Genomic DNA, 9,832 nt, shown 5'->3' on the forward strand with positions numbered 1-9,832 from the left:
ATACCAGTCTTTTCCCTGCCTCTGGAAGATTAAATCTCCAGAGTATTGCAACAGGTAAAAGAGGAAGGAGGTATATTCAAAGCTCATTGAATTTTACCATCTCCATGCACCAGAAGAGCAAGCCAACGAAGCGATTATTAAGAAGAAAATTCAGGCGCTACGTGTTATGAAAGGCAATTCAGTATCACAATGGACATGGAGGTCAGAGCACATACAGTGATCTGACAATAACCTAAAATAATAGAACGAGCTCTGAGACGTGGGAACTCTGCAGACCGCAATCCCTGATCCTCTCCAAACACAACTAGAGGTAGCCGTGGATTGCGCCTAACGCTCCCTATGCAACTCGGCACAGCCTGAGAAACTAACTAGCCTGAAGATAGAAAAATAAGCCTACCTTGCCTCAGAGAAATACCCCAAAGGAAAAGGCAGCCCCCCACATATAATGACTGTGAGTAAGATGAAAAGACAAACGTAGGGATGAAAAAGATTCAGCAAAGTGAGGCCCGATATTCTAGACAGAACGAGGATAGGAAAGATAACTTTCCGGTATACACAAAACCCTAAAGAGAACCACGCAAAGGGGGCAAAAAGACCCTCCGTACCGAACTAGCGGCACGGAGGTACACCCTTTGCGTCCCAGAGCTTCCAGCAAAACAAATAGACAAGCTGGACAGAAAAAATAGCAAACAAATAGCAAGAAGCACTTAGCTATGCAGAGCAGCAGGCCACAGGAATGATCCAGAGAAAAAACAAGTCCAACACTGGAACATTGACAGGAAGCATGAATCAAAGCATTAGGTGGGGTTAAGTAGAGAAGCACCTAACGACCTCACCAGATCACCTGAGGGAGGAAACTCAGAAGCAGCAGTACCAGTTTCTTCCACAAACGGAAGCTCCCAGAGAGAATCAGCCGAAGTACCACTTGTGACCACAGGAGGGAGCTCTGTCACAGAATTCACAACAGTACCTCTCCCTTGAGGAGGGGTCACCGAACCCTCACCAGAGCCCCCAGGCCGACCAGGATGAGCCACATGAAAGGCACGAACAAGATCAGGAGCATGGACATCAGAGGCAAAAACCCAGGAATTATCCTCCTGAGCATAACCCTTCCATTTAACCAGATACCGGAGTTTCCGTCTTGAAACACGAGAATCCAAAATCTTCTCCACAATATACTCCAACTCCCCCTCCACCAAAACCGGGGCAGGAGGGTCAACAGATGGAACCATAGGTGCCACGTATCTCCGCAACAATGACCTATGGAAGACGTTATATATGGAAAAAGAATCTGGGAGGGTCAGACGAAAAGACACAGGATTAATAACCTCAGAAATCCTATAAGGACCAATGAAACGAGGTTTAAACTTAGGAGAGGAAACCTTCATAGGAATATGACGAGAAGATAACCAAACCAGATCCCCAACACGAAGTCGGGGACCCACACGGCGTCTGCGATTAGCGAAACGTTGAGCCTTCTCCTGGGACAAGGTCAAATTGTCCACTACATGAGTCCAAATCTGCTGCAACCTGTCCACCACAGTATCCACACCAGGACAGTCCGAAGACTCAACCTGCCCTGAAGAGAAACGAGGATGGAACCCAGAGTTGCAGAAAAATGGTGAAACTAAGGTAGCCGAGCTGGCCCGATTATTAAGGGCGAACTCCGCCAAAGGCAAAAAGGACACCCAGTCATCCTGATCAGCAGAAACAAAGCATCTCAGATATGTTTCCAAGGTCTGATTGGTTCGTTCGGTCTGGCCATTAGTCTGAGGATGAAAAGCCGAGGAAAAAGACAAGTCAATGCCCATCCTACCACAAAAGGCTCGCCAAAACCTCGAAACAAACTGGGAACCTCTGTCAGAAACGATATTCTCTGGAATGCCATGCAAACGAACCACATGCTGGAAGAACAATGGCACCAAATCAGAGGAGGAAGGCAATTTGGACAAGGGTACCAGATGGACCATCTTAGAAAAGCGATCACAGACCACCCAAATGACTGACATCTTTTGAGAGACGGGAAGATCTGAAATAAAATCCATAGAGATATGTGTCCAAGGTCTCTTCGGGACCGGCAAGGGCAAAAGCAACCCACTGGCACGAGAACAGCAGGGCTTAGCCCGAGCACAAATCCCACAGGACTGCACAAAAGTACGCACATCCCGCGACAGAGATGGCCACCAAAAGGATCTAGCCACTAACTCTCTGGTACCAAAGATTCCAGGATGACCAGCCAACACCGAACAATGAACCTCAGAGATCACTTTATTTGTCCACCTATCCGGGACAAACAGCTTCTCCACTGGACAACGATCAGGTTTATTAGCCTCAAATTTTTGCAGCACCCGCCGCAAATCAGGGGAGATGGCAGACACAATTACTCCTTCCTTGAGGATACCCGCCGGCTCAGATAAACCCGGAGAGTCGGGCACAAAACTCCTAGACAGAGCATCCGCCTTCACATTTTTAGAGCCCGGAAGGTACGAAATCACAAAGTCAAAATGGGCGAAAAACAGCGACCAACGAGCTTGTCTAGGATTCAAACGCTTAGCAGACTCGAGATAAGTCAAGTTCTTATGATCAGTCAATACCACCATGCGATGCTTAGCTCCTTCAAGCCAATGACGCCACTCCTCGAATGCCCACTTCATGACCAGCAACTCTTGGTTGCCCACATCATAATTCCGCTCAGCAGGCGAAAACTTCCTGGAAAAAAAAGCGCATGGTTTCATCACTGAACAATCAGAACCTCTCTGCGACAAAACAGCCCCTGCTCCAATCTCAGAAGCATCAACCTCGACCTGGAACGGAAGAGAAACATCTGGTTGACACAACACAGGGGCAGAAGAAAAATGACGCTTCAACTCTTGAAAAGCTTCCACAGCAGCAGAAGACCAATTGACCAAATCAGCACCCTTCTTGGTTAAATCGGTCAATGGTTTGGCAATACTAGAAAAATTGCAGATGAAGCGACGATAAAAATTAGCAAAGCCCAGGAACTTTTGCAGACTTTTCAGAGATGTCGGCTGAGTCCAATCATGGATGGCTTGGACCTTAACAGGATCCATCTCGATAGTAGAAGGGGAAAAGATGAACCCCAAAAATGAAACCTTCTGCACACCAAAGAGACACTTAGATCCCTTCACAAACAAAGAATTAGCACGCAGGACCTGAAAAACCGTTCTGACCCGTTTCACATGAGACTCCCAATCATCCGAGAAGATCAAAATGTCATCCAAGTACACAATCAGGAATTTATCCATGTACTCTCGGAAGATGTCATGCATAAAGGACTGAAACACTGATGGAGCATTGGCAAGTCCGAATGGCATCACTAGATACTCAAAATGACCCTCGGGCGTATTAAATGCAGTTTTCCATTCAACGCCTCGCTTAATACGCACCAGATTATACGCACCACGAAGATCAATCTTGGTGAACCAACTAGCCCCCTTAATCCGAGCAAACAAATCAGATAACAAAGGCAAGGCGTACTGAAATTTAACAGTGATCTTATTAAGAAGGCGATAATCTATACAAGGTCTCAGCGAACCATCCTTTTTGGCTACAAAAAAGAACCCTGCTCCTAATGGCGACGATGACGGGCGAATATGCCCCTTCTCCAGGGATTCCTTCACATAACTGCGCATAGCGGTGTGCTCAGGCACGAATAAATTAAACAGTCGACCTTTTGGGAATTTACTACCAGGAATCAAATTGATAGCACAATCACAATCCCTATGCGGAGGTAGGGCATCGGACTTGGGCTCATCAAATACATCCCGGTAATCAGACAAGAACTCTGGAACCTCAGAAGGGGTGGATGACGAAATTGACAAAAATGGAACATCACCATGTACCCCCTGACAACCCCAGCTGGACACCGACATGGATTTCCAATCCAATACTGGATTATGGGCTTGTAGCCATGGCAACCCCAACACGACCACATCATGCAGATTATGCAACACCAGAAAGCGAATAACCTCCTGATGTGCAGGAGCCATGCACATGGTCAGCTGGGTCCAGTATTGAGGCTTATTCTTGGCCAAAGGCGTAGCATCAATTCCTCTCAATGGAATAGGACACTGCAAGGGCTCCAAGAAAAACCCACAACGCTTAGCATATTCCAAGTCCATCAAATTCAGGGCAGCGCCTGAATCCACAAACGCCATGACAGAATACGATGACAAAGAGCAGATCAAGGTAACGGACAAAAGAAATTTTGACTGTACCGTACCAATGGTGGCAGACCTAGCGAACCGCTTAGTGCGCTTAGGACAATCAGAGATAGCATGAGTGGAATCACCACAGTAGAAACACAGCCCATTCAGACGTCTGTGTTCTTGCCGTTCAACTCTGGTCAAAGTCCTATCGCACTGCATAGGCTCAGGTTTAAGCTCAGGTAATACCGCCAAATGGTGCACAGATTTACGCTCACGCAAGCGTCGACCGATCTGAATAGCCAAAGACATAGACTCATTCAAACCAGCAGGCATAGGAAATCCCACCATGATATCCTTAAGGGCTTCAGAGAGACCCTTTCTGAACATAGCTGCCAGCGCAGATTCATTCCATTGAGTGAGCACTGACCATTTTCTAAATTTCTGGCAATATACCTCTATCTCATCCTGACCCTGACAAAGAGCCAGCAAATTTTTTTCTGCCTGATCCACTGAATTAGGCTCATCGTACAGCAATCCGAGCACCAGGAAAAACGCATTGATATTACTTAATGCAGGATCTCCTGGCGCAAGAGAAAATGCCCAGTCCTGAGGGTCGCCGCGTAAAAAAGAAATAATAATCAAAACCTGTTGAACTGGATCACCAGAGGAACGAGGTTTCAAGGCCAGAAATAACTTACAATTATTTTTGAAACTCAGAAACTTAGTTCTATCTCCAAAAAACAAATCAGGAATAGGAATTCTTGGTTCTAACATATATTTCTGATCAATAGTGTCTTGAATCTTTTGTACTCTTGCCGAGAGCTGTTTCACAAATGAAGACAGACTTCTAATGTCCATCGCTACACCTGTGTACTGAACCACCCAAATGTCTAGGGGAAAAAAAAGACAAAACACAATGCCAAGAAAAAAAAATGGTCTCAGAACTTCTTTTTTCCCTCTATTGAGAATCATTAGTACTTTTGGCTTCCTGTACTGTTATGAAAGGCAATTCAGTATCACAATGGACATGGAGGTCAGAGCACATACAGTGATCTGACAATAACCCAAAATAATAGAACGAGCTCTGAGACTTGGGAACTCTGCAGACCGCAATCCCTGATCCTCTCCAAACACAACTAGAGGTAGCCGTGGATTGCGCCTAACGCTCCCTATGCAACTCGGCACAGCCTGAGAAACTAACTAGCCTGAAGATAGAAAAATAAGCCTACCTTGCCTCAGAGAAATACCCCAAAGGAAAAGGCAGCCCCCCACATATAATGACTGTGAGTAAGATGAAAAGACAAACGTAGGGATGAAAAAGATTCAGCAAAGTGAGGCCCGATATTCTAGACAGAACGAGGATAGGAAAGATAACTTTGCGGTCTACACAAAACCCTAAAGAGAACCACGCAAAGGGGGCAAAAAGACCCTCCGTACCGAACTAACGGCACGGAGGTACACCCTTTGCGTCCCAGAGCTTCCAGCAAAACAAATAGACAAGCTGGACAGAAAAAATAGCAAACAAATAGCAAGAAGCACTTAGCTATGCAGAGCAGCAGGCCACAGGAATGATCCAGAGCAAAAACAAGTCCAACACTGGAACATTGACAGGAAGCATGAATCAAAGCATTAGGTGGGGTTAAGTAGAGAAGCACCTAACGACCTCACCAGATCACCTGAGGGAGGAAACTCAGAAGCAGCAGTACCAGTTTCCTCCACAAACAGAAGCTCCCAGAGAGAATCAGCCGAAGTACCACTTGTGACCACAGGAGGGAGCTCTGCCACAGAATTCACAACAGCTACGCACGGTGTGGAGGAAGGAGCTTAATAAGGTCCTGCACACTACAAAGTCCGGAGCTTCCACGGAAGAGGTGTACGTGCCTAAGCTCTGGTACTTTGAACATATGAATTTTCTTAGGGACCAAGAGGTGCCACGGACATCGACGTGTTTTCGCTCGTTGGCACCAGTGGAACAGACTGTATCAGAGAACCTCGTCGAGCAGGACTCTCAAGGGCAACAAGTAAGTACCTCTTTGCACTACAGGTTCACCAATGTGTCCTATAATTACATATAATTTATCGGCATTTTCAGTTTTATCCTTCTGATTATCCCGTCAATTAGAAGTTATAACACTTTCCTGTACACATAAGTAACCCTGTCGCAGTAAAGTATTATATGGCGACCTTCATAAGTATGAAATGGCGACCTTCATAAACCATACCATCTAAACAATATAGAAAATAGTATTGCTTCCAGCTGCAGATAAGTATTCTTGGTGAGACTATTTTGACAATAAAATGTTAATCAATAGTCAATAAAATGTTAATCAGGTTCCCCTAGCAGTCAGAACAGTGTAGTGCAAAGTAAGAAATAAATGGGAATGTGAAATAATATTACTAATATAAAAATATATTACAACATTTTTGCATGAATACGAATATATAGTTTGGATGCGGTTAGGGTGGTTAAACTTTTTTTTTTTGGGTTAATAACTTCATTTTTTATTCTCCCCAGGAGGACAGTGCACAGGACAGTACACAGGACTGTGCACAGGACTGCTCGACCAGTCAAATTGTGGAGGCTGCACCTGCCAGGACTCAATGGAGGCAAGGTTCAAGGAAACGTAAAGCCACCTCAGACGTCTCCCTTGAACTGTTGAGCCTGGCCAAACAGGCGTTAACGAACAATGTCAGCCCTGCGTTGCAGGGTTTTGGACACTACATAGTAGACAAACTGGCCAAAATGGACGATAGGCAAAGAACACTAAAGGAGCGTCTAATTTTGGAAGCTGTTAACAAGGGTACTGATGGCAATTTGGATGAGCACACTCGTTTGGTCTGTTCCCGGCCAATGCAGCGGACAGAGTCGTCATATTTTAATGGTTGGTCACAGTCACAGACACCAATACGCCACAATGTCCCCGTTTCCCACTTCGGCCCGCCACCCCCTAATTCCTACACGCCCATACCTTCTCACATGGCTTCGCCCATCAGGCACCAAAATTATCGAACTGAAGATTCTGCGTATCAAGAATTGTGATTTAAATTTGTTTTTTACATAAATTTTTTTTTTATTGTCCTGTGAATATAGTGTGTTAAATAAAACCTTTTTCTTAAACTTCAATCTCGACAGGTTGATTGGTGTGTCTCGATCACAGAGACAAAATGGGTCCACAGCACTGTATGAGGGCTGAAATTCATGTAACAAAGAAATGTACATTTCTAAAAACAAAATATTGAAAATGGAATCAAAGTTTAAATATATTTTTTTTATTTAACAACATAACATTTACTAACAGGGAATAGTTTTTATTTTTGCCCCACCTCCAACTGTTGGCACATGTCCCTAATCTTTTGCAACTCTCCCATTGCCACATTCTGCTGCTCCTGAATCTGCGCCAGAGTCTCGAACAGCCTTTCAATACTGGCTTTTAGATCCACCATGGTCACACTGCCGGCTGCTGTTGGTCAGAAAGCATAACATAAATAACACAGTAGGGGGCCGTACCTGCAAACAAATACAAATCACATTATTGTGAGAACCTACTAGGATGTTGAGGCATTGACCAGGAGGGCACTTCGGGTTCTGAGTCAGTGTGGAATGCCTCGTGCTGTCGGCGGCGGCGCTGTGTCTTTGCCTCTGTGAAGGAAAAAAAAAAAAGTTCTGTCAGCATATATGGCAACAGTGACTGCGGGGGGGGGGAAGAGGGGACATGCAACCAAATCCAAATCACATTATTGTGGGAACCTACTAGGATGTTGAGGCATTGACACGGAGGGCACATCGGGTTCTGAGTCAGTGTGGAATGCCTCGTGGTGTCGGCGGCGGCGCTGTGTTTTTGCCTCTGTGAAGGAAAAAAAAAAGTTCTGTCAGCATATATGGCAACAGTGACTGCGGGGGGGGGAAGAGGGGACCCGAAACCCAATCCAAATCACAATATTGTGGGAAACTACTAGGATTTTGAGGCTTTGACACGGAGGGCAATTCTGGATCTGAGGCACTGTGGGATGCCTCGTGGGCGGGAAAAAAAGGTATATTTAACCGTAATGTTGCGTGCTGTATTAATTAACTAGTGGAGCTGGCGTGGGACGGCCAAGCCAAGGCAGACACAAAAGAGTAGGTTTACCTTTCCATATAGTGTGCGCACAAAATGGCAGCCATAGCAAAAGAGTTTGCAAAACGCATCCCGAAGTGCCTCCATTTTGTGCATCGGTTTGCAAGATGCACAAGATGGCTGCCAGAGATGTTTTATACATCTTTCTACCTACTACATACATAAGCATTTGCTGCATTGCCATATAGTATACACAGAAGAAACAAAAAACAACTCGAAGATGTCGTACCGGGGCGTTGTTATGCAGTGCCGGTACTGTGTGACGGTACCCTTAGGACTGTCCCAATTACAGTCTTTGTTTTTTTCTGTCTATTTGCATCTTGTGCATATAAAGGTGTGGCCTGCTGTCATGATCCAGTCCGGGCTTTGAATGCTGTCTGCCCCTTTGCCGGGCTGATCATGTCAAGGGTTAACTTTGCCTGGCTTCATTTTGGGTTCAGGTCTGCTATTTCTTCCTACTGCATCCTGCAGGTCATGTCAGTTATAGTTTCTGCCTACGGCGTGAGTATCTGACTCTGGTAGTACCCTGATTTGTCCTGCTGTGCTTTCTGATCTTGCCCGTGTACATTCCTCCCTCTCTGCCCATCCCCTCTTAGTGTTTTCTGATTGCTTTTGGATTTCCCTGTTTTTGACTCGGCTTTGACTCTGACTTATCTTTGTCTCTGGTCCCTGGTACTTCTGCCTTTTGTCTGGAATTGGCCCCCTGGCTCTCCGCTGACTCTGTGCTTGTTTTTTCCCTTTGTACTGCGTAATGGTTTAGGTTTTGACTCGGCTTGTTTTACTATTCTGCTGCCACCTGGTGGTAGCTTCGTTGCAGCACTTCAGGTCTGTTCTTGCAGACTTGGTACCATCCTTCCACTCTATTGCCATCTAGTGGAGTTTGCAGTTACCTGCATAGCTGCAGATTGACACCTGCCTTTCCTTTGAGCTGGGCGTTATATTAATGTGGTCTCCTATGGCTCCTTTCACATTTCCGTCTTTTGTGTCACATTGCAATCCGTCAATTTTTGAAAGTTGCAGAATCCTGCATTTTCGCATAGACTTGTATTGCCGACGGATCGCGATGTATGGCCACACGTTGCGGCCGTCGTGCACTGGATTGCATTGGATTGTGTCCCTTGAACGCTTTTCTGTACGTCGCATCCAGTTTTCCTGTCTGCGCATGCCCGACAGGAAATGTCTCTCTCTGACTAATTCCTGCCCGGCAACGCAGACGGAAATGTGAAAGCAAAGACTTCCGTCGGTACATCGCACCGACGCTTCGTGACAGGCAACTACTGACGGAAGTGTGAAAGAAGCCTTAGGATGTGTGTCCACTAGTCCTTTTCAGCCCTTATCCACATGCAGCTCACTTGACAAACAGTAAAGTTTTTAATGTTAGAGTTAGGACTGTCCCAATTACAGTCACCGTGGAGTGGTGGAATGGCTTACGCATTTTTTTTTATCAAAAAACATGCTAAGTACCGTATATTATTTTCAAGCTCTATGCTACTTATTCAATTACTACAGGGTATTTAATCATTATGTTTCTGTTTTTGTTTTTTTCTG

General features: G+C 45.4%; 1 long non-coding RNA gene across 1 annotated transcript; it reads right to left on the reverse strand.

Moving 5' to 3' along the window:
• Positions 1-7,417: 7,417 nt before the first annotated feature.
• LOC138657733 (uncharacterized) lies at positions 7,418-8,011 on the reverse strand. Its single transcript, XR_011317161.1, has 3 exons — positions 7,922-8,011; positions 7,717-7,809; positions 7,418-7,630 (listed from the first exon to the last, which is right to left on the reverse strand). It is a non-coding gene; the product is annotated as an uncharacterized lncRNA (long non-coding RNA).
• Positions 8,012-9,832: the final 1,821 nt, after the last annotated feature.

The sequence above is a fragment of the Ranitomeya imitator genome, chromosome 1, assembly GCF_032444005.1.
Source record: "Ranitomeya imitator isolate aRanImi1 chromosome 1, aRanImi1.pri, whole genome shotgun sequence".
Classification (NCBI taxonomy): domain Eukaryota; kingdom Metazoa; phylum Chordata; class Amphibia; order Anura; family Dendrobatidae; genus Ranitomeya; species Ranitomeya imitator.